We start from the raw sequence: 21,518 nt of genomic DNA, 5'->3' as shown, positions 1-21,518 counted from the left end.
GGACCTAGAGATTGTCATACTAAGTGAAGTCAGACAGAGAAAGACAGATATCATATGACATCAGTTATATGTGGAATCTTTAAAAACTGATACAAATGAACTTATTTACAAAATAGGAAGAGACTCACAGACACAGAAAACAAACTTACCAGAAGGGAAAGGGAGAGGGGAGGAATAAATTAGGACTATGGGATTAGCAAATACAAATTACTATATATAAAATAGATAAACAACAAGGTCCCTAATGTATAGCACAGGGAACTACATTCAATATCTTGTAATAACCTATAATGAAAAAGTATGAAAGAAAATATACATAAATGTATAACTGAATCACTATGCTGTATACTAGAAACTAACACAACACTGTAAATCAACTGTACTTCAGTAAAAAAAAAAAAAAATCATCAAAGGTGTCCCTTGAGTGCTAGTTCCCCTCCACAACTGTCTCCTCTCTGATAATTTCTTTTTCTCCTACTCACTCCCCTCCCCTGACCAAATATCCAGAAGGAAAAGAGTTTGCAAATATTGATCTTAGGTGTTGGTATAAGTGCCGGAAGATGGGCTGAAATTCTGTGTGATGGAAAGAGTTTAGAATATGACAAAAAGAAGGAAATAATTACTGTTACACACACTTCTGTATATTTTGTCCTTTGATGAATAGGTGTATTGTGTTTTCCAAAGAACTGCCCTCTGCCCTTTGTCTGTTTTATGCTATAGCAGCCACTTAGTTCACTATAACCTTCATCCAAACATTTCTCAACCTTATAAATTTACCGTTAAGGCTTTCCAGTATAAAATTAGCTAATTCTTCTGAAAATAAAGACACACAGCTAAGTTTCATTCCTCACATAGATTATGTTTGTAGTTTTCAATAGCCTTATTTATTCTTGAAACAAATATTGAGCATTTACTATGCTAATTGATTTAGGTACTGTGTATAAAAGGATGGACTAGACAAAATTTCACCCTCCAAGAACATATAAGCAGGTTATAATCCTTGTATAATGCTTTACTAGAAAGATGTACTATATACTATGGTTGTATCTTGAGGCAGCTCCTAAAATTACAATTTCTAAAGACTCAAAGGAAAATATTAAACTTTGGCATTACAAAGAAGTGCTTATAAGTGTTATTGCCTGGTCTGTGGAAAAAAATGCTTAAAGCTCAGAGAGACATTTATAAAGCTGGTTCAAGGTAGGTGACAAATAACTGAAAAATTGAATATCTCTTTATGTTATATTTCTAAAATTTGAATATCTAATGGTCATGTATGATTTTTCAAAGTTAAAATTTTGGAAATTATATTTTTAATTTGAATATGGTGAAATATTTTGTTAATAATGAAGATGCCTTATATTTAAACATTCTAGAATAAAAATCTACAGTTACTTTACCTTTTGAGGTGCTCATAGATAGGAACATGGTTTATATCAGTGTTTTCAGGAGGAATGCTTTTGGCATTTGGAAGGACCATTCCTCTTTGTGCAGTGCTCTCCTTTGCATTGAAGAACAGTTAGCACACTCAACCTCTTTTTATATTTTCTGTATCATATAAAAAGTTGAATGCTTGCTTACAACTTGTTTGACAACTGTTTGAATAACATTGAGGCAGCTTTTTATTAAGTATAAGGGAAGACCAGTATGTATTTCTGATTTACTATTTTTAAAAGCAGTAAATTGTAGTTCAGACATTGCCCACTAAATGCCAATATTGCCCCCCACTCCCAAGTCGATGTGATAAAGAAAAATATCCCTTTACATTTCCAAATGTACCTGGTTGGAAATTGACCATCTCCTTACTACAGAATACTTACTAAAGAATACTTTTGCTCTCTGTACATGTGTAGCAAATTATACTTTCTGAACTTTGAGGGTTGCCCTGAACTTTAATAAATAAAAAACATCTTTCCCTTTTTTAAAAAATTAGAATACATGCTTAGCTATCTATGGGAGGAGTTTCGAGCTTGCTTGGTGCAGGAACCAGTGATTTTGGTTACTATAAAGCTCACCAAACATTTTCTCACACCAGAGATAGTATCCATATCACAATGTGGAAGATGCAGTACTCAATCTGATCTTTTTTTTTTTTTTAGCAGTTTTATTGAAGTATGATTTTACATTTCGTAGAATCCACTCATTTCAAATTTATAGTGATTTTTAGTAACTTTACCAAATAGTGTGATCATCACCATAAGTCAGTTTTAGAGCATTTTTATTACTCCAGAAAGCTGTCTCATGCCCATTTATAGTTAATGCCCATTTGTTCCCTTACCTAGACTGCACTAATCTACTTTATGTTAAATTGCGAAAAAAGCAAGGCAACACTCCTGGTGTGCCCTGGGGGGAGGGGCACAGTAGCCTTTGTCTCCTCAGACCTGTGCTGCCATTACTGGTGCTTCTTGAGAGAAGAGAGGTGGGGTGCAGCCACAGCCGCCATCTCCTCCTGTGTGCAGTGCCTGGGTGGGGGCGGGGCCGAGCCCTGAATCCGCACCCGGTGGCTCCCTACACAGCCTCCTAGGCAGGACTGAGACTTGTTTACAGCTGGAGGCAGATAGGATCTTTCCACCTCAGAGAACTTGTGCCGCCAAGACAAACAAGGAGCTGAGATTTGGCAGGGATCAGAGGCGGGGCCGTTCCGCAGTCTTCTGAGCCCGCCTTCGGAGCGCTGACCTGAGGCGGAGTGGGCAGCTGCACAGAGCAAGCAGGGCGACTGGCTTGGGAGAGGGTGGGCAGCCACCCATCGTCCTGGCAGGAACGCAGCACCTGACCACAGTGCTGGGAGGGGGCGTGATCCTCCCACTTGCCTCGCCTGAGCACAGCATCTGACTGCAGCATTGGGAGGGGGAGTGACCCCCTCACCTACCTGGTGAGAGCTCAGCTCCTGACCCAGTGTTAGGAGAGGGTGCAATCTGCTAGCCGACAGCCACTGGGAGCAGCACAGACAAGGGTGCCAACAGAAGGCCTCTGGAAACAGCAAGCTGAGTTTGCAAAACAGGGCAAAGACACAAAGACCTCTCGATAAAATCATTAAGAGCACACCGTCTCCAGGAGAACTAGATAACTGATGCTCCTTAAGCCACAGAGCCAGAGAGATATAAGCAATATAAAGAAGCAGAGGAACCACTCCCAATTAAAAGATCAAGAGAAATCCCCTGAAAGCATGATCAAGGAAATAGACATTGATAACCTACTAGATCAAGATTTCAAAAAAGGAGTGATCAAAGTACTGAAGGAACTAAAAGAAATAGTGTTTAGAGATATAAAATATGTCAAAAATGAAATAGAAGCTAATAAAGAAGAACCAAGTAGAATTAGTAAACTCATTTGCTGAGATGAGAGCTGATCTAAAGGCTGTACAAAGCAGGCTAGATAATGCAGAGGAACGAATAAGTGACCTAGAAGACAGGACAACACAAAGCTGAGAGAAAAATAGATAAAAAACAATGAAAACAATATAAGGGACCTATGGGATAATATAAAGCATGCTAATCTATGCATAATAGGGATTCCAGAAGGGGAAGGAAGAACAAAGGGGATTGAAAAGGTATTTGAAGAAATCATGACTGAAAACTTCCCAAACCTAAAGAAGGAATCAGATATCCAAGTACAGGAGGCTCAGAGGGTCCCAAACAGGAAGAACCCAAACAGACCCACACCAAGACATATAATCAAGATGGCCAGAATCAAGGATAAAGAAATGATCCTAAAGGCAGCAAGAGAAAAACAAAGAGTGAGTTACAAGCTGGCCCCCATAAGGCTCTCAGCTGATTTCTCTACACAAACACTTCAGGCCAGAAGGGAGTGGCAAGATATATTCAAAAGTCCTGAATGAAAAAAGGATGCAGCCTAGGATACTCTATCCAGCAAGGCTATCCTTTAGAATAGAAGGAGAGATAAAGAGCTTCACAGACAAGCGAAAACTAGAAGAGTTTAGCAACACTAAACCCATGCTAAAAGAAATTTTGACAGGTCTACTCTAAATAGAAAAGAAGCAGGATGCTACAAAAATGAGAAACTCATAAGTCGAAAGGAGATAACTACCATGAATTACAAAAAGAATAAACACAAAATTGTAAAAGAAGACATCCAACTCATTAAGAGTGGGAGAGGAAAGCAAGGAAAACCACTGTGGAAAACAGTATGGAGACTCCTCTAAAGACTAGGAATAGTCTTACCATATGACCCAGGAATCCTGCTCCTGGGTATATATCCAGAAGGAACCCAACTTCAAAATGACACCTGCACCCCAATGTTCATAGCAGCACTATTTACAATAGCCAAAACATGGAAGCAGCCTAAATGTCCATCAACAGATGACTGAAGAAAGAAGATGTGGTATATTTATACGATGGAATACAATTCAGTCATAAAAACCGACAACATAATGCCATTTGCAGCAACATGGATGTTCCTGGAGAATGTCATTCAAAGTGAAGTAAGCCAGAAAGAGAAAGAAAAATACCATATGAGATCACTCATATGTGGAATTTAAAAAAAAAAACAAAAACAAAGCATAAATACAAAACAGAAACAGACTCATAGACATAGAATACAAACTTGTGGTTGCCAAGAGGGTGGAGGGTGGGGAGGGACAGACTGGGATTTTAAAATGCAGAATAGATAAACAAGATTATACTGAATAGCACAGGGAAATATATACAAGATCTTGTGGTAGCTCATAGCGAAAAAAAAAATGTGACAATGAATGTATATATATGTTCATGTATGACTGAAAAATTGTGCTCTACACTAGAATTTGACACAACATTGTAAAATAACTATTACTCAATAAAAAAGTAAAAAATAATATGAATAAAAAGGAAAAAAATCTACTTTATGTCTTTAAATTTGCAGTTTTGGACATTTTATATAAATGGAATGGTCACTATGTGACCATTCCCTTCTTAAAAGATTTCTCTGTGGCTTCCCTGTCAGACTGTTGTTCAGTCACCTCTTTTGTTATGGGCTTGAATGTCCTGGTTCTGTTCTCAGTCAGCCTAGGTAATTTCATTTCCACCTAAATGTGAAGATTTCCCTATCTCTATCACCAGCCTTAAACCTCTTTCCAGAGCTCCAGACACATTGCCAACCATACCTGCAGGGAATGTCCACAGACACCTCAATCCAACAGCTCTAGAACTGATCTCAGTACCTGCTACTATAAGCCCGCTGAGCTTGGGTTTTACTTCTCAGTGAAGGTGCCACCATCCACTTTGTCCCTCAGCCTGTAACGTAGGGCAGCCATCATCCTTCATTTTTCTTTCCCTCAGTTTCATACCCAGTAAGTTACCAACTTTGAAATCACTTTCTAAATACCACAAGCACTGAATGTAGTCAGCCTGAATTTAGGTGGTATAGGTATGCTTTGCAGTTTTAAGTCAAGAATCTGTAGAGATTCTAAGCAAGATCAGCTCTTAATAGGAAATACTGTAAATTCTCATCCTACCAGTAGTTTTAAGGTTTGAGATTCACAAAAATAAACTCAGCACAGTTTTAGCAATTTTTAGTAACAAGATATCTTTGACAAGTTTCAGAATTATTTTTATCAGCTTTAATTTTATTATAATTTTATTTTAGTTTTCTTCTTTTTTAAAAGTTTTTTTTAATAAAAATTACGCATAATTTAAAGAATCAATGGATTCTACAAAGTTTTTAACAGATGTAGCAATTCGGATTTCCCCTTAGAAAGTTTTTAAAATAAGGACTAAACCATAGATTCTTTTGGCTTTTATCTTTCCTCTCCCATATACTGTTTGAAGTAAAGATTTTTATTTTGTATAGAACAGGAGAATAATTTAATTTCATTTCTAACAAAACAAAATTGCTGCTCACATAACAAATTGAATATCTGTTTATGGTGGTTTGACACAATTAGGGTAGAGGCAGTTTCCTATTTAGTAAGTAAACAAAAGAATAAAGTTTTACAACTTTACAAAAGAGTAAAGTTCCTTTTTATTGTTTTATTTAGCATCAAGTTTTAGTTGGATAAAGAGTATTTTAAGTTTTTGCAGAATCTTTGTTGAATTAGAATTTCAGGGTATTCAGATCGTGAGGAACAGAGTGGAACAGGGAACAGAATTAGAAATGAATTGTTAGACCTCCGTAGAAGCCAGCAAGAATGTCTTCTAAGCAACTGTTAAACTAAGGATAGGTGTTTTTCTTTTCATCTAGGAGATGGCTTTCTCATTATTTCCTTTTTGAATTATTTTTCTATTTGTTGTCTTAGGAACATAATCATTTTTTTGCTGTTTGGTTCTGTTCTTGTTTTTTCTAACTGCTGAGGTCCTTTCTTAACATTTCTTCCCTCCCAACAGGCCTAAGAAAATGTAGATTCTTCCTGCCCCTTATATGAGGTTGACTGATGCTCATCCATGGTCATTGCCATACACTTCACCCCCACCGCCCAGGATACTTCAGTCTTCTAACTTGCCTAAGTAGGTGCTTCTCAGAAAGAAAAGAAGCAGCGTTTACCGAGATTGCACATGAAATTGGTTGATTTCTGAAGCAGAAAGTGGCCTTATACATAAGTGCTAACCAGTTTATGTCAGCTTAATTTTTAGAAATTCTTTAAAGGATGCATTTAGGGGGAAATTTTAAAGAGATGAAGTTGCCCTCATGTGGTAACTAGGCTTGTAACTTTATTCAGAAGTTGTCTTCTCTCTCTCTCTCCCCCTCCCCTCCTTTTCTCACCCCCTCCCCAGATCTAATCCGTTGATGTTTATTTGTATGGAATTTTTTTCCTAGTCATTTCTAAAAGCTTCATGTGAAGGATAAGCAGTTTCTCCCAAGAGAATTGGATTTAAATAAATAATGGTAATGAATTCCTTTAGAGGTGTGTAGAGGAACTCCAGAAATACAATTCTTGATAACCCTTTTCTTACCCATCCTAGTGCTGTTCTATCAAGAAACCAAAATAGTGAATGTAATTTTCTGGCATCCTTATTGAATAATTTCTTGTCCTGTCCAGCTTGAAGTCATTGCATAGTTTTGGTCTTAATTGGGGGCTATGTTAGAGAATTGTTGTTAAAATGAAAGTCCTAAAAAATAGACCGAAGAGGAAAAAGTTTGTGAGAAGGTGTTTATTTCATTGTGATCCCAGTGACAGACAGACTCCCCTTTGGAAGCCTAGAGGTCAAATAGAATTTCTGTCAACCAAATAACAAATGTGTATAGAATGCTAATGTGTTTCTAGTATTGTGATAGCCCAGGATGTAATTACTGCCTTTCAAGAACTTCCTCAAATGTAAATTATCTTAAGAAGAAAAATTCTGCCAGAGACTTGTGGGGATTTGTGATCAACCAAGAATTAATTTATTAGTATTCTAGTGTTTTTAGGAAGAATTTCAAGACAGATATAACTTGGAGCCAAATTTATGCCAGCAAAATTATGTTTCATTGCCTGCTGTCTGACATCATAGTTGCATCAAGTAAGAATTAGAATATAGATTTGAAATTCTTATTCAGTTTCAGATTGAATAAAGATATCCTGCGACAGATATTTTTAGAATGGAGGAGCTGCTGAAAGGCTCAGGTTCTCATTCAGAAACTGATATTGAATATTGACTTTAAAACTTGGAAATTTTCATTCTAAATTATTTTTCTGTTCTGAAATGCAAGTTTAAGCTGTCAACAGTGGATTAAATCAGTGTTTTATATATTTCATAAGAATATAACTTTTGGTATCAGACAATTTAAATAATCCCTCTAATTAATAGGAAATGGATATTTTTCACAGATGTAAACTGTTGTGACTTGGTGATTATACTGTCAGACTTGTCAGAGGGCTTTAGATAGGTATGGCTCTAATTTTTATGGGAGAAAGATTTGAAAAAATGTGTTTTTCTCTTTTCACCATAGTTAAAATGTAAAGCTTTCTAATTGTGGAGGGTGGGATTATGATTGGCTTCTCCCAAATCATAGCAGAAGTTAACTGGTAGAATAGGAATAGGAATGAACAATTTCATAGTCTTACCCAATCAGTTACTTTCCTTATCATACAAAAAGAAAGCTAAATATGAAAAAAAAATTTTTTTTAATTTTGTCATAAATGGAAACTGTAGCCTTAAGCCAATACACAGATATAAGACACATTTGTTGTGTCTCATCTATTTTGGTTGTAATTAATTATGTAAGCTAGATCTCTTTAATCTTAAATTCTAAGGCGAAGGTGATTAGTCATCTTTGGAATAAGAATCTGCTATTCATTTTTTCTGGGTTTTTTTCCCCCTGAGATTTATAGAGAGGATGTATCATTACATTAAATAAGCCTTTGGTAAAGCAGGGAAGAGGTGGAGGAAGTAACTTAAATTTTTAGGAATTGTTTTGTTTTTAATTGAGATACTACCACCTCCAAGAGGGTAAGGGAATAAAATAAAACCAGAAAAACCTAGGAATTTTTAATAGCCCCAAAATGAACTTATAAGAGACTGTTTTAAACTAGGGAAATGAATTTCCTATTCTTATGCACTGTATCTTTGTTCTGGAAGCAGGGGCAACTCAGTAACCAGTCTAATAAATTACTTGATAAGTCATGAATATTGAGATCATTTGTTCAGATCATTGTTTGGGAAAGGAAGTTTTTTTTTTTTTTAACATTTTTTATTGATTTATAATCATTTTACAATGTTGTGTCAAATTCCAATGTTGAGCACAATTTTTCAGTCATTCGTGGACATATACACACTCATTGTCACATTTTTTTCTCTGTGAGTTATCATAACATTTTGTGTATATTTCCCTGTGCTATACAGTGTAATCTTGTTTATCTATTCTACAATTTTGAAATCCCAGTCTATCCCTTCCCACCCTCCACCCCCCTGGGAAAGGAAGTATTAATGCATTCGCTAATCTTTCTTTTCAAACTTCATTAACTTGCTGTTAGGCCAAAACTATCCTATGTTATTTTATGTTTTAAAATGTGTATTTGGTAATTTTGAGATAAAGTTTAAAAATTAAAATTCTGACCAAAGGTTTTAGGTAAGTTACTTAATTATATGAAATATTCTAAGATCTCTTAGTGTGCACTATATCTTAAACTTTTATTTTAAAAGCTGTCATGAATTACATATATTGGCTTATGTATATGCTTCTGAATTTTTTATGTTAATTGCCTAACTAGCCACCACCATTCATAATGTTGTAAGATTCTTAACCAGATAAATGACTCAGAGTAGACATAAACATGTGTATAGTGCTTACAACTGAAGTATGTATTTTAAATAAGTCAGAATGTTGCATTTTGTGGATTTCATTTAGTACATATCACAGAGAGAAGTCTCATGGAAATGCTTGAAGCTTTTCTTTTTGCATACTGAGGTGAAAATAAGGATCATAGAGTCTAAGTAGGTTAAAAAAATTCCTTGGCACCAAAAGCAAGATTTTTAGAGAGCAATCCAAAATTGACTTTCTACTATTCTCCCCACCCCAACCCCAAGTCTTAAATTTTTGTTTCAGTTTCAAAAGAAAAAAAAAGTTGTGGGTTATTAGATATCAACTCTTACTTCTGAATAAATATGGTTAAGCTCTACTTAATGCAGAGAGCCTTTCCCCCAGTCAAGCTCTGTGATGTGGATTATTTAGTAAGATTTCAATTGCAAAATGTTTGCATGGTTTCTGTGGCTCACTTCTGTTACTTGGTCTTTCCTCTTTCTTTGGTCCAAAAGACATTTCATTTGTGTCACATGTCAGAATTTAAACTGTTATCTTTGAAATAGTGAGCTTTTTTGCAGTCATAGATCCTTATCTTCTATATTTCTGGTGTAGAATAAAGATTCAGAGACCCTAAATCACAGCCTTGTATTTTAGACATTCGATTTTCCAGTACTCTGATGAAGAATAATTGTGATGATCAGAATTTTAAAGGCACTCTTGTAAGGTCTGAGTGTATATTTGAAATAATTACTATGATATAACCCTGAACCACTTTTGTACTGCTTCGTAGTCCTTTTTCAGAGGTAGCTGTTAAATGATTAAAAGTAACAGACCCAGGCAGATGCTCGACACTTAAACCGAAGTATCAAAATCATTGATCTTGCTTATTAAAGTTGACCAGTTGGTGACAAGCAACACTTTCACAAAATGAATCAATTTGAGTTTCACGTGATGAGAGAAGTACATTGACTGCCAGCAGTGGGCTAGAAACATTTCCCAAGTAAAATTTAGAAAGTGATTTTTATTTTATTTTATTTTATTTTATTTTTAAAATTTTTTTTATTGAGGTGTAGTCAGTTTACAATGTTGTGTCAATTTCTGGTGTACAGCACAGTTGTTCCGTCATACATGAATATACATATTTTCATTTTCGTATTCTTTTTCACCGTGAGCTACTACAAGATATTGAATATATTTCCCTGTGCTATACGATATAAACTTGTTTATCTGTTTTGTATATACCATTCAGTATCTGCAAATCTCAAACTCCCAGTTTATCCCTTCCCGCCCCAAGAAAAGTGATTTTAGATGACTGATAGCCTTGGTATGTTTGCATATTTAAAGATATCTGCATCTGAACAATTGGACTTAAACACAAAAGTTGTTTGGAGCCTTTAAACATTTGAGTGAACAAAATCAAAACTATTTAATGTCTGATGTTTACTTAGAAACAAAAAACCTAAATGAAGTTCAAAATGAATACCTAATCTGGATTTGTATCTGGATATTAGATTGAGAGATTAGGGTGAGGGGTGGACAAATTCCACACTCAGTTATTTTTGCCACCAAACTTGGTGAACTGTTCTTTCCATTAGCATTAAGATTTTTCTACCATAGTGGCCTAAATTAATTTATTCCTTTACTCTAGTTTATCCTCATGTAATTGAACTACTTAAACTGATGGTGTCTTCCTGTGGCTAAGAATCTGTTTATCTACAAAGGTACTCCTGAAGTTGGAGTTTAAAAAGAAAACTTCTGTTCATTTAATTTCAGGACCTTTTTTGTATCCTGTAATCTTATATCCATTTTTTTGTTTGTTTTATTTTTTCAAAATTATAGAAGTAACGTTACATTCTTAGACTGGAGGTAATGAGCTACACTGACATAATCATTCCAGATTTACTAGGTATAAACATTAATAGTATTGTCAGATGTCTGGAAATTTTCTATTTTAGTCTCATTTCCCACTTTTCATTTGGCTTTAGTAGCCACTGTTTTGACAGATTTGTACCTATATTCAGCTGTTCCAAATCATCTGAGATGGCAAATAAAGGGTCCATATTAAAATTGACATTCTGTTCCTTTTTTTCTTTCAGTTTTATTGCAATATAATTGGCATACAGCACTGAATAAGTTTAAGGTATACAGCATAATAATTTGATTTACATACATCATGAAGTGATTATCACAGAAGTTTAGTGAATATCCATCATCTCATATAGGTACAAACAGATAGGAAAACAAATTTTTATTGTGATGAAAACTCTTAGGATATATTCTCTTAATAACTTTCATATATAACACACATCATTATAAATTAGATTTATCATGTTGTACATTTACATCCCTAGTACTTATTTTTCTTATAACTGGAAGTTTGTACCTTTTGGCTACTTTCATCCAGTTCCTCCTACCCTCCTCCTCTCCCCACCCTCCTTCTCTGGTAACCACAAATCTCATCTCTTTTTCTATGAGTTTGTTTATTTGGTTTTGAAGTATAATTGACCTACAACACTGTGTTAGTTCCTGTTACACTGTATAATGGTGACTCAGTGTTTCTACACATTCCAAATGATCACCATAAGTTACCATACAAAGATACTACATAGTTACTGACTATATCCCTCACACTGCATATTTCATACCCATGACTCATTTATTTTGCAACTGGAAGTTTGTACCTCTTAATCTCCCTCACTTATTTCTTACCTCCCCCTACTCTCCTTTCCTCTGGCAAGCATCTGTTTTTCTCTATATCTGTAACTCTGTTTTGTTTTGTTTTGTTTTGTTTTTAGAGTCCACATATAAGTAAGTGATGTATAGTGTTAATCTTTCTCTGTCTGACTTATTTTACTTAGCATAATACCCTGTAGATCTATCCATGTTGTTGTAAATGACAAGATTTCATTCTTTTTTATGGCTGAGTAATATTCCATTGTGTGTGCATATGTGTGTATATACATATATATGCATGCCACATCTTCTTTATCCATTCATCTATTGATGGGCACTTAGGTTGCTTCCGTATCTTGGCTATTGTAAGTAATGCTGCAGTGAACATAGGAGTGCATATATCTTTTCAAATTAGTGTTTTTGTTTTCTTTGGGTAAATACCCAGAAGTGGAATTGCTGAATCACATTGTAGATTATTTTAAATTTTTTGAAGAATCTCCATACTATTTTCAATAGTGGTTGCACTAATTTACAATTTTACGAACAGTGTACAGGGGTGACATTCTGTTCCTGATTCATATAATCCTCTTCAGAGAATTTTGTTTTTACATCTCATTTTAGAAGTCCCACTCCCATCTCATTTTAAAAGTTGATCACACTGGGAAAACTAGAACATAAAATTATTAATTTGCTTTTCTTAGAGTAGAAATACCAATGTAGAGCTCTTAAGAGGGCCAGATTTCCTCTTGCCATGTTCCAGAGGATGTAGGTATCCCATTTTTCCTCCCCACCACTGCCTGATTTGAAATAGACAGTGGAAGAGAAAAAAAGGGAAAAATATGGACTGGAAAGAGTACATCATTAAACTCCTTTGGTGCCCCATGAAGATGTGTCCCAAATATTTTTAAAGTTGTCTATGTTTATGTCTTAAACATTATCTTTGATTTTTCTTTTTTCTTTTTGCATGTGGTACAAAATTCATTCAAAATTGCAAATTTCATTCAAAAATGCAAAAGGGCATATAGTGAAAATAAATATTTTATGTCCTTTTAGAGGTGATATATACACACACAGTCAAAAATATATGTCATGTATTTTGAATTCTGTTCCTTGCTTGCATGAATGAGGGACTACTAGAAAGCAGTAATGTTTCTTTTGATGTTTATATGATTAGATTATATACAGAGAATGAAAGGCCAGTATTCTATTTGCAAGGCTGTCTATAATTTTCAAAGACCTTTAACGTAGCTCTAAACTCATAAAAGCCCTGTGAAGTATGTAAAACAGGATTTATCTGTTTTGTAGACATGAAATTTGGAGCCTTGACTTGATCAAGGCTTGTGCAATGAATATGCAAGGAATTAGAACTCAAGTCTTTTGTCTCCTAGTCCAGAATTCTTCCTACCAGGTTGCCTCTCAAACATGATGACATGAGGGGATCTACTATACTGTGACTGTTTTTATGAGGTATGAAAAATAATTTTAGAAGAGTTTTGGTGCTATATTTTTGTAGTAGTGGTACAATAGTACTAGTAGTAGTTACAGCCTCACAGTTCAGAGGAAGTGTGGCCTTTTTGATGAATTGTCTACAAAACAGTTTATAAATGTTAACCACTTTAGGTTCAATGATAACGCTCTAGGTGCCTTCTCTTTTGAAATGGGCACTGAAACAGACGTTTTCCAGGCAACTGAGCAATGAAAAACAAGGTCAGTTATCCCTTTATAGCTGTGTGCCTTTCTGTCTGGGAGCCAAGTTGATAGACCTGTCCAAGATTCTTTTCCTTGAGGCTTAAAGGGGAATCTGGCCAAGCATTTGATAGAATGCCTGACTCTATATCCTTCCCGCATAAATTAGGCAAAAAATGCTCCTCCCCAGCACGAAAATGAATTCTGGATTTCTCAGTTGTCTCCTAGGGAGAAAACATGAATTAGTAGGTGATAACTTTTCCTTCTTTGCTGATGGCTCTCATGAGGAAGATTTAATCCCCAAAAAAACTCATTCATTCACAATGGTGAAGTGAGACAGAGCCCTTGCAAGGCCATAATTGGATTTTAAAATGCTTGTCATTACAAAACAGTCCCTACATTTCATAAGTATTGGGCAGTCTCAAATGGAAAGTTGATTAAAAGTTTGAATGAGCTCTGTATGTGAAAAGAAATATCTCTAAACATTCTTTTGAGGATGACTGTCTCCTACAGTTTATAGGTATTTTTATTTCTAATTCGTAATAATAAAATGGGAGTGGGGTTTGGGAAGGAGTTCACAATATTTCTTACAGTAGGGAAAATTACATGCTTTTATAATTTACATTTTAAAATAAACTTTAAGACTTGTGAAATCATAATCCACCATGTATCCTTTTTGCCATGATGTAATGATGCTTTTTGTTCAATAACTAGATTACTATATCCTTATTTGTCATTCCCTGCTCTGGGCACAGAAGATGATAAATTATATTAATTTTGAGTATTTCCATTTGGTCATTTTAACTAGTTGTAGAGTTTTCTTAGGCAAAAATAAGATGTAATTTGACTTAAAGTAGATTTTGGAGAGTAGCATCTTCATGGATATGGATCATTCTGTCAGTGAGTCAAGAGTTGCTTAGTCTTTTTTTTTTTTTTTCGGTCAGCTATTAAGTCCAGTCATTAGCCAGATTATTGTGTTTTCATATTTACAAAATAGGGATATAACCTCGTTGAAGATGAATGAATTAGTACTTGAGAAAGCTGAAAGTCTTGCCAGTATTTATGAGTATGAACTAGAACAGAACCATTTGCTAATTCTCACTATAATACATATATATAATTAGAATTAAAGGACATTGAGACTATTTTTCATTTTTAAGATGCAAGGCAAGTAAGTCTTGACCTCATTATAGTTCTCTGACTGCTCTGTGATTATATGAGACTGTCGATGCATCAAGGATAAATGGGCACTAATTTGACTGTGAAGGTCTTGTCTATCTATTTTTTATCCCTTTAAAGTGTATCGTGTTCCTATAGAAGTAACTATATGTTATTCTTGACATTGAGTTTTGGGCTGTTTCACTGAACTGTGCCTAAATAAAGAAGTGTCTGGATCAGTAGTCTGCTCCAACACCTCCAACCAGGCAGAATATGGTAACAGTGAGAAGCCCCTTGACATCCGCTACTGCTTGTGTGGCCAGATGATCTTGGTGCCGGACTCTCAGAGAAATTACCCATGAGGGCCCAGGATTGGTCTGTGTGATTGATGCTGCCAAACACACCCACAAGTTTTGTAACAGAAGATGAGGACACAGTGTATCTTTGGAGGACTGAAGACATTGAAGGACAGTTCAGGAAGAAATGTACAAAGTGTGGACTGCCACTCTTCTGCCACCCCTAGCTGAAGAATGCTCCCATGACCTTCATTCTGGATGGAGCAGTAGTCAAGTTTGGCCAGGATTTTGGGAAAACAAATATGTATAGTCAGAAACAAGAGCCTCCTAAGAAGGTGATGATGACCAAATAGACTAAAGACATAGGCAAGTTCAACTCTGTCTCTATGTCTTCTGTTGTTGAAGAGGAATAGGAATAGGAGATTGAAGCTAGGGAAGTTGCTGACATGTGTGCACAGAATGCCAAAGTGATTGAAAAACAGCCAGAACACAAAGGCCTGAGCAACAGGCGGTTGCAGGAGCTGGCTGAACAGGAGCCAAGAAAGCCAACATGAAGGGGACCTTGACTGACAACCAGTTCAAATGATCAGGACCTTTCTCTGAACCCAGACTGGAGGTAAACATTTAGGTCAGGAGGGAAAAAGACTACGTGGACTGATTCCTACCTTTATGCCACGGCAGAAGGCTTTACGTTGCTTCCCGTTGATTCTCTTATATTCAGTGAGGTCTATGAATCCATTCGACCTGCTTTCTAGAGATGGATTTTTCTGAATCATTCTGTATATGGTAGATAGGTCTTATTTTTCTTCCATTTGATGTAAACTTCTTGAGCTATGTAGAAACTCTATGAATAGATCACTGCTTGAATGTCTCCAGTTTCTAAAGTAGCTCTTCTTATTCCATCTTCAAAGTTAATAAAATGCTTAAAATTTTTTTAAAAAGGAATAACTATACAGTATTTACCAGTTGCTGCCCCACCACCCACTGGGGAAACACACAGGTAAATAACAGTAAATTAAATCACCACTCTCTGTTGTGTTTAACATAACATATTAATTTGGACTATGACAAACTGTTACTGAACCAATGTTGGGATTTTATTCAAAATTTGTAGTTATCCCGCCACATATTAGGAGATACCAAATATGTAAGCCTAAAGACCACCATAGCGTTCCTCAGGTCTCAGCCCTCTGCACAGGACATACCTTTCCGACTCCTCCTACACCTTTCTTAGTGTTCTGCCCTGCACAGCCTCCACCTCATCTTCTGCAGCCTACACGCAGTATCGTATCACCACATGATGATCTGTTTAGGCTGAACTTAAATGTTCCCTCCTCCATTAGACTCTCTGATTTCTGTCATCCTAATTCATGAGGGGTCTTGGTACTTTTTTAATTCTTTAAAATATTGGTCCCCTCAACTCCACATTCAACTTTGTATGATATGTATAGGTATGGCCTCACGTTTTACCTCCTCTACCACACAGATTTACTTGAGTGCCAGCATCTGTAACTCTGTCTCATACCTTCTCTTATCTCCCACTGGACCTGTACAGTAAATCCTTTATGAAAAGATGGGCGAATGTCAAAGAATCATACAAGAAAAAAATCTTCAGTGAATCGGAGCATTGTTGGAGGGCACAAAGCCTATGTTGATCACTGCCCTTTTGGAAAAACAATACTTAGCAGCTCTCCCTGGATACAAGTAAAATTAATTCTGATTGAGCCAGACTAAGGCACTAAGAGGAATTTAGTTATGAATCTGACTGAGAGTTAAGATCTAGTTTATACCTGCTCACGGAAAGTTTGCCGAGACTGAAAGACTGAGTTTATGTAATTACCGACTGTGTTATATTCAGTTTGCTTGTTTATGATGGGCAGGAGGGTGATGGTTTGGGCCAAGTTAATAAATGAATTGCTTATATAATTGGGAGTTTACTGGATTCTTAATGAATAAACTCCCAGAAGAAGAATTTACGTACTACTACAGCAAAATGTTTCTAAGCAGAAGGAAGCATTAAGTTGTTGCCCAGCCTTCAGATTTTTGCAAGGCCATCAAAGCACCAATACTGTTGACATTTTTTTGTTTGTTTTCTCCAAGATAATTAATAAACAGAATCTGTTGCCACTTAATTTAGTACCAGGTGTGATCTGGTGGGTAGTTCAACTTCAGTCAGTGTAACTATAGAATGTTCCATATTTTTGATACAATCTTACTCCCATGCATTTCTGTTTCAGAAACTTGGACAACATCCAAGTTAGTTTTGTGACTCCTTTAATTTCCCCTGCCAGACTCATTAACTAAGTCTGTTTGCCTTGGGGAAATCAGAGTTCCAGACTTAAGACTTTCTGTAAAAATCATCCTTTTAAGTGAATGTGATGGTTGATTTAATTGAGACCATTCAGACTCAGGCTTTTCAGTAATGTGTCCTGAAACCTATTTGTTGTGACTTCGACCAGTAGAGAATGATTAAAATGAAGTAGTAGGAAATCATAATCATAATGTGCAAATTATCTGCGTTAAAAGATGTGGAATACAACAAATACTTGTAATTGAAAATTCCTATCTCAAATTATATAGACTCAGATAGCTGGAAAGAATATCAAGTATTTTAGACCAGTGTTTCTTCACTTTTTCTTGTCTTATTTGAGACTATGGTAACAGCTGTGTATTCTCTTCTCAGGAAAATATACTTGCACACAAAAGTTTACATTCAGTTTCAAGACAGTCTCACTTCTAAAGTCTGTCATGGATCCTTGGTGGAGAAATCCCTGTTCTAGTCTGAAGCCTGTCTTCAGGGGCCTAGAGAAGTTAAGCAACACACCTAGAATCACAGAGCTCCTAAAGCTAAATACTTCTGTTAGTCTGTTATTGTTTTCCCCATGATTCTATCCCCTAAAGCCCATTCTGAATTTATAGAACTTAAAGGAAGGGCTAGGGGTATTAAGCCTTAAAATGAACTATGTCCTTTGGCTTACTCAGGAGATTAAAGTACAATAATACCCAAAACATTTACATCATTGATTTAGAAAAGCCAAATGAACTAAGCAAAGTTTTTTTTATAACTTGTTATGGTTATTCAAAGGGCTATAATTCAGATCTCTAGTTGATCTAGTTTCTTACCCTGACTGCCAGCATCTAAATTCATCAGTAGCTGTCAAACAGACCACTCTAGAGCACTAGTTCTGTTTATTCATCCTATTTACTTTCTTTTTCTTGCACCTCCCAAAGGCCCCTCATCGTTGTGTTCAGCCTGACCTACCAACCCTTTTGGGGGGAGTATCAAGGTAAAAGCATCACAATAAACATTAGTTACCATTTATTATTATTACAGTAATTCCAGATTTGCTGTCTGCTAGCAGTGTGTCTTTGATCACATCACTCAGTTTCTCTGTACTTCAGTATCTTTATAGGTAAGTTGGATACAGTACTATTTTTCTTGCAGTCCATCATGTTATAAGAAATAAATGTAGCACCTAGCTCAGATAATGACAACTTGTACTATTTTTCTGCTACACTCATCACATTCTTTATTGGAGTCAGGCAGGTGTCTCCAAGTACTCGGTGCTTGTCTCTTACAGCATTACTGCCGCATCATTCTTCAGTGTTGAGTTCCTTCTCTGTTTCAGTCACTGCTGTGTTAAGATTGAGGGGGGAGTGTGTGTCACATTTTCTTCTTTTTCTCTTTCCTCTATTCATAATAATTTATTTATTATACTAATATATGCAACTTCAGTTCCTTCTCCAAAGTTTGATTATTAATTTAACAGAAAGCTATTTATGAGGCTTTTTATAAATTTTTCTCCTCCTATCTTTCCATTGTTAAGAGTACAGTTATTTTATTTCCAGTGAGGAAACACTTGATGAAGAGACTTTTCTTTTTGAAGTCCAGATTTCCGTCTCCGGAGTAATAGAGAGCAGCTAATAATGTGGCAAAGCTCAGCTTCTAATTTGATGCTTCCGCAAGCTAGGAGCCAGCACTTTCCCTCTGATTTGAAGGGGTGAGGGTTAGGGTAGGACTCCTGATTAGAAGAAAGGTTTCAATCTTAATCCTCTATTTGAAAAAATTATTAAGCACGCCCTTGTAGATATATAGGTGGTCATAAAATATGAATTGTTCTAACAGATGTATTATAAAAACATTAAAAATATGTGTTAAATGATGACCTTTTTGAAAAAAAGAGAGGTTCTATTATTTTCTTCCTGAGCCCCAAGGGGGCATCTAACTTGCATCCATGTTGGAAATCACTTTTTTAATCTAATCTTTCAGGCCCAGCTCAAGTCCCTGGTCTTGCTTAATTGCTTAATTTATTTCACAGTTTTATTTCTAAAACTGGATTGTAAACTACCTGAGGTTAGAGACAATGTCTTATCTATCTTCCCTGTCCCACAACAGTGCCTCACACAATTTTGAGTACCACATAATTATTCAATATTTATTTGTTGATTAGTTTCTTGGGATCATTTCAGGGTATTATTTCAATGATTGTTAACAAAAGGGAAAAATTCTCAGCCTTAGTTTACCTGAGTAGTTCTGACGGTAGTCTCCATATTATTTACCTTCTAAGATTAAAGATCATCAAGCCTATCTGCATTTATAGTTTTGCAGAAATATACTATGTCTGATGAAGTGACTTGATTGGGACTTCACGGGAATGGTGCAGGCTCAGAACCAGACCTGTGTCATCACCCACATCTGTTTTTGTTCCTTGAGATTTCTTTTAGTTTCTTATCAAATAGCTGAGTGCTAACCTATAGCATTTAAAAAAAAAGTACTTTGTCAGAGTTAGTTTGTGCTGGCATTATTCATGTTCCCACTGTTTGGATATACTCCTTTATATTTTGTATTTTGAAGGTCTCTGTTCTGTCCCTCTGAGCCACTACTATGCCCTTTGATTCTAAAGGCCCTTTGAAATCTCTGAGAATAATTATTTGTAATTACACTGGAAAATCCTTTATAGCTGTTCAGTTCTGTGAATCTTAGTGACTTGATATCATAGCCTTGTTCTGATGGCGTTTCTATATTGTCATCCTCCCTTTAGAGAAACTAAATTTAGAAAGAAGGAAGAAAAAAGACCAGTTTATTGTCAGTTGCAAATCAAGACAGCGAAAGAGGTGAAAATCAAACACTGGTCTCCAGATTTACAGTTCATTTGTGTCTCAGTGGATTGTGTCATTCCTTCATGAAAGGTGCAGTACTTTGTACTTAATAATATAATTCACTAAATTAGATCATAACAGTTACCAATTACAACTTAAAGGTTTTGGGATTTTTATTATTTTATTTGCTTGATAGGCATATTAGTCATTTTTTTCCATCATTACAAACACCCTCAAAATCTCAAGGGATTATAATGACAAATACTTATTTTTCTTGCTTGTGGCTATGCAGGTCAGTTGGGGTGGCTCTGCTCTGGGCTGCAGGTTAGGTTTAGGTCTGTTCCACATGTCTCTCTTTATCCTTGTGCTAGCAGCTACCTGTACATGTTCCTCTCATGGAGAATGGCAGGAGTGTGAGAGTACAAGCCAAACCACCCAAGCACATTTAAAGCCTATGCTTGTATTATGCCTGCTAAAATCCCATTGGCCAAAGCAAGTCAGCGGCCTACCCTGACATCAGTGGAGCAGGGTATATACGCAGTCCACAGCAGGAGGCTGTGCAGAATTAAAGGGCAAAGGACCTGGATGTCAAATCCTATTAAAGAGGCGTGGAAAACTGGGGGAAATAATCCAGTCTACCACTGTAGGGAAGCAAGCCATTAAAACAATCATTAGCTTGCTAATATAAGTTCCATGGACTGTAAACATGGCAACACTTTTTTTCCATGGGTAATTTAAATCTTATTTGACTTCGTTATTTCAAAAATTCTCTAGTGCTCTGAGTTTCTTTCAAGAATGCCCCTTTAATCCAGAGTTATCATTCAATAGACATGAACACAGGTAGATATGATAGTGATTAATTGCCTTCTGTGCTTTGAGAAAGAGCTAGAATTGCTGACTGACTAGGGGGAAAAAATGAAGGGATAGATTTAAAGAAGATAAGGTAAAAATACCTAAACAAAATAAAGCATTCTTGCTAAGAAACTGTTAAAGGTTGTAAGTTAGGCACTTCGAATTGAAGTGAAAGGAACAGAGTTAAGCGCAATTAACTCATGATAGGGAGGTTGATTTCTGAGACTTAGAAAGACACTTCAGTAAAGCATTAAAATATCTATTCTTACTTAGACAAGGAAGGAGAAAATTCAGAGGTGGCGTGTTACAATCTCATGATTACCTAGCAGTCTAATTAAAATCAGTTTTAATGTAATATTTTGTAAGTAAGTACAAAAATGAATTTGTACATTGGTATTAATGCCTGCTATATATACTGCAGTGGAATGAATAGCTCCCTTGAAACCTTTTCCTTCATGAAGTGGTAAGACTGCTTTTAGTTTGTTAATATTTGCTATTTTCTTTTATTGCCTTATTTCTATCCTTGAATAGGAAGAATCTTTTTATTTTGAAAATGACATCTTTTACAACCTACGTGGGTAATATTTCATATAAGGGATG

At 35.8% G+C, this 21,518-nt stretch overlaps 1 protein-coding gene and 1 pseudogene across 2 annotated transcripts in view; both read left to right on the top strand.

The window, feature by feature from the left end:
* GLG1 (golgi glycoprotein 1) overlaps window positions 1–21,518 on the top strand; it is a 119,182-nt gene that overhangs the window by 45,293 nt on the left and 52,371 nt on the right. The gene's annotated exons all lie outside the window — the stretch shown is intronic.
* Window positions 14,397–15,552, top strand: LOC102523485 (annotated as a pseudogene).

The sequence above is a fragment of the Camelus ferus genome, chromosome 9 (assembly GCF_009834535.1).
Source record: "Camelus ferus isolate YT-003-E chromosome 9, BCGSAC_Cfer_1.0, whole genome shotgun sequence".
NCBI classification, from domain to species: Eukaryota; Metazoa; Chordata; class Mammalia; order Artiodactyla; family Camelidae; genus Camelus; species Camelus ferus.
The sequence above is the reverse complement of the archived record's forward strand: the minus strand, read 5'-3'. Positions and strand labels throughout refer to the sequence as shown.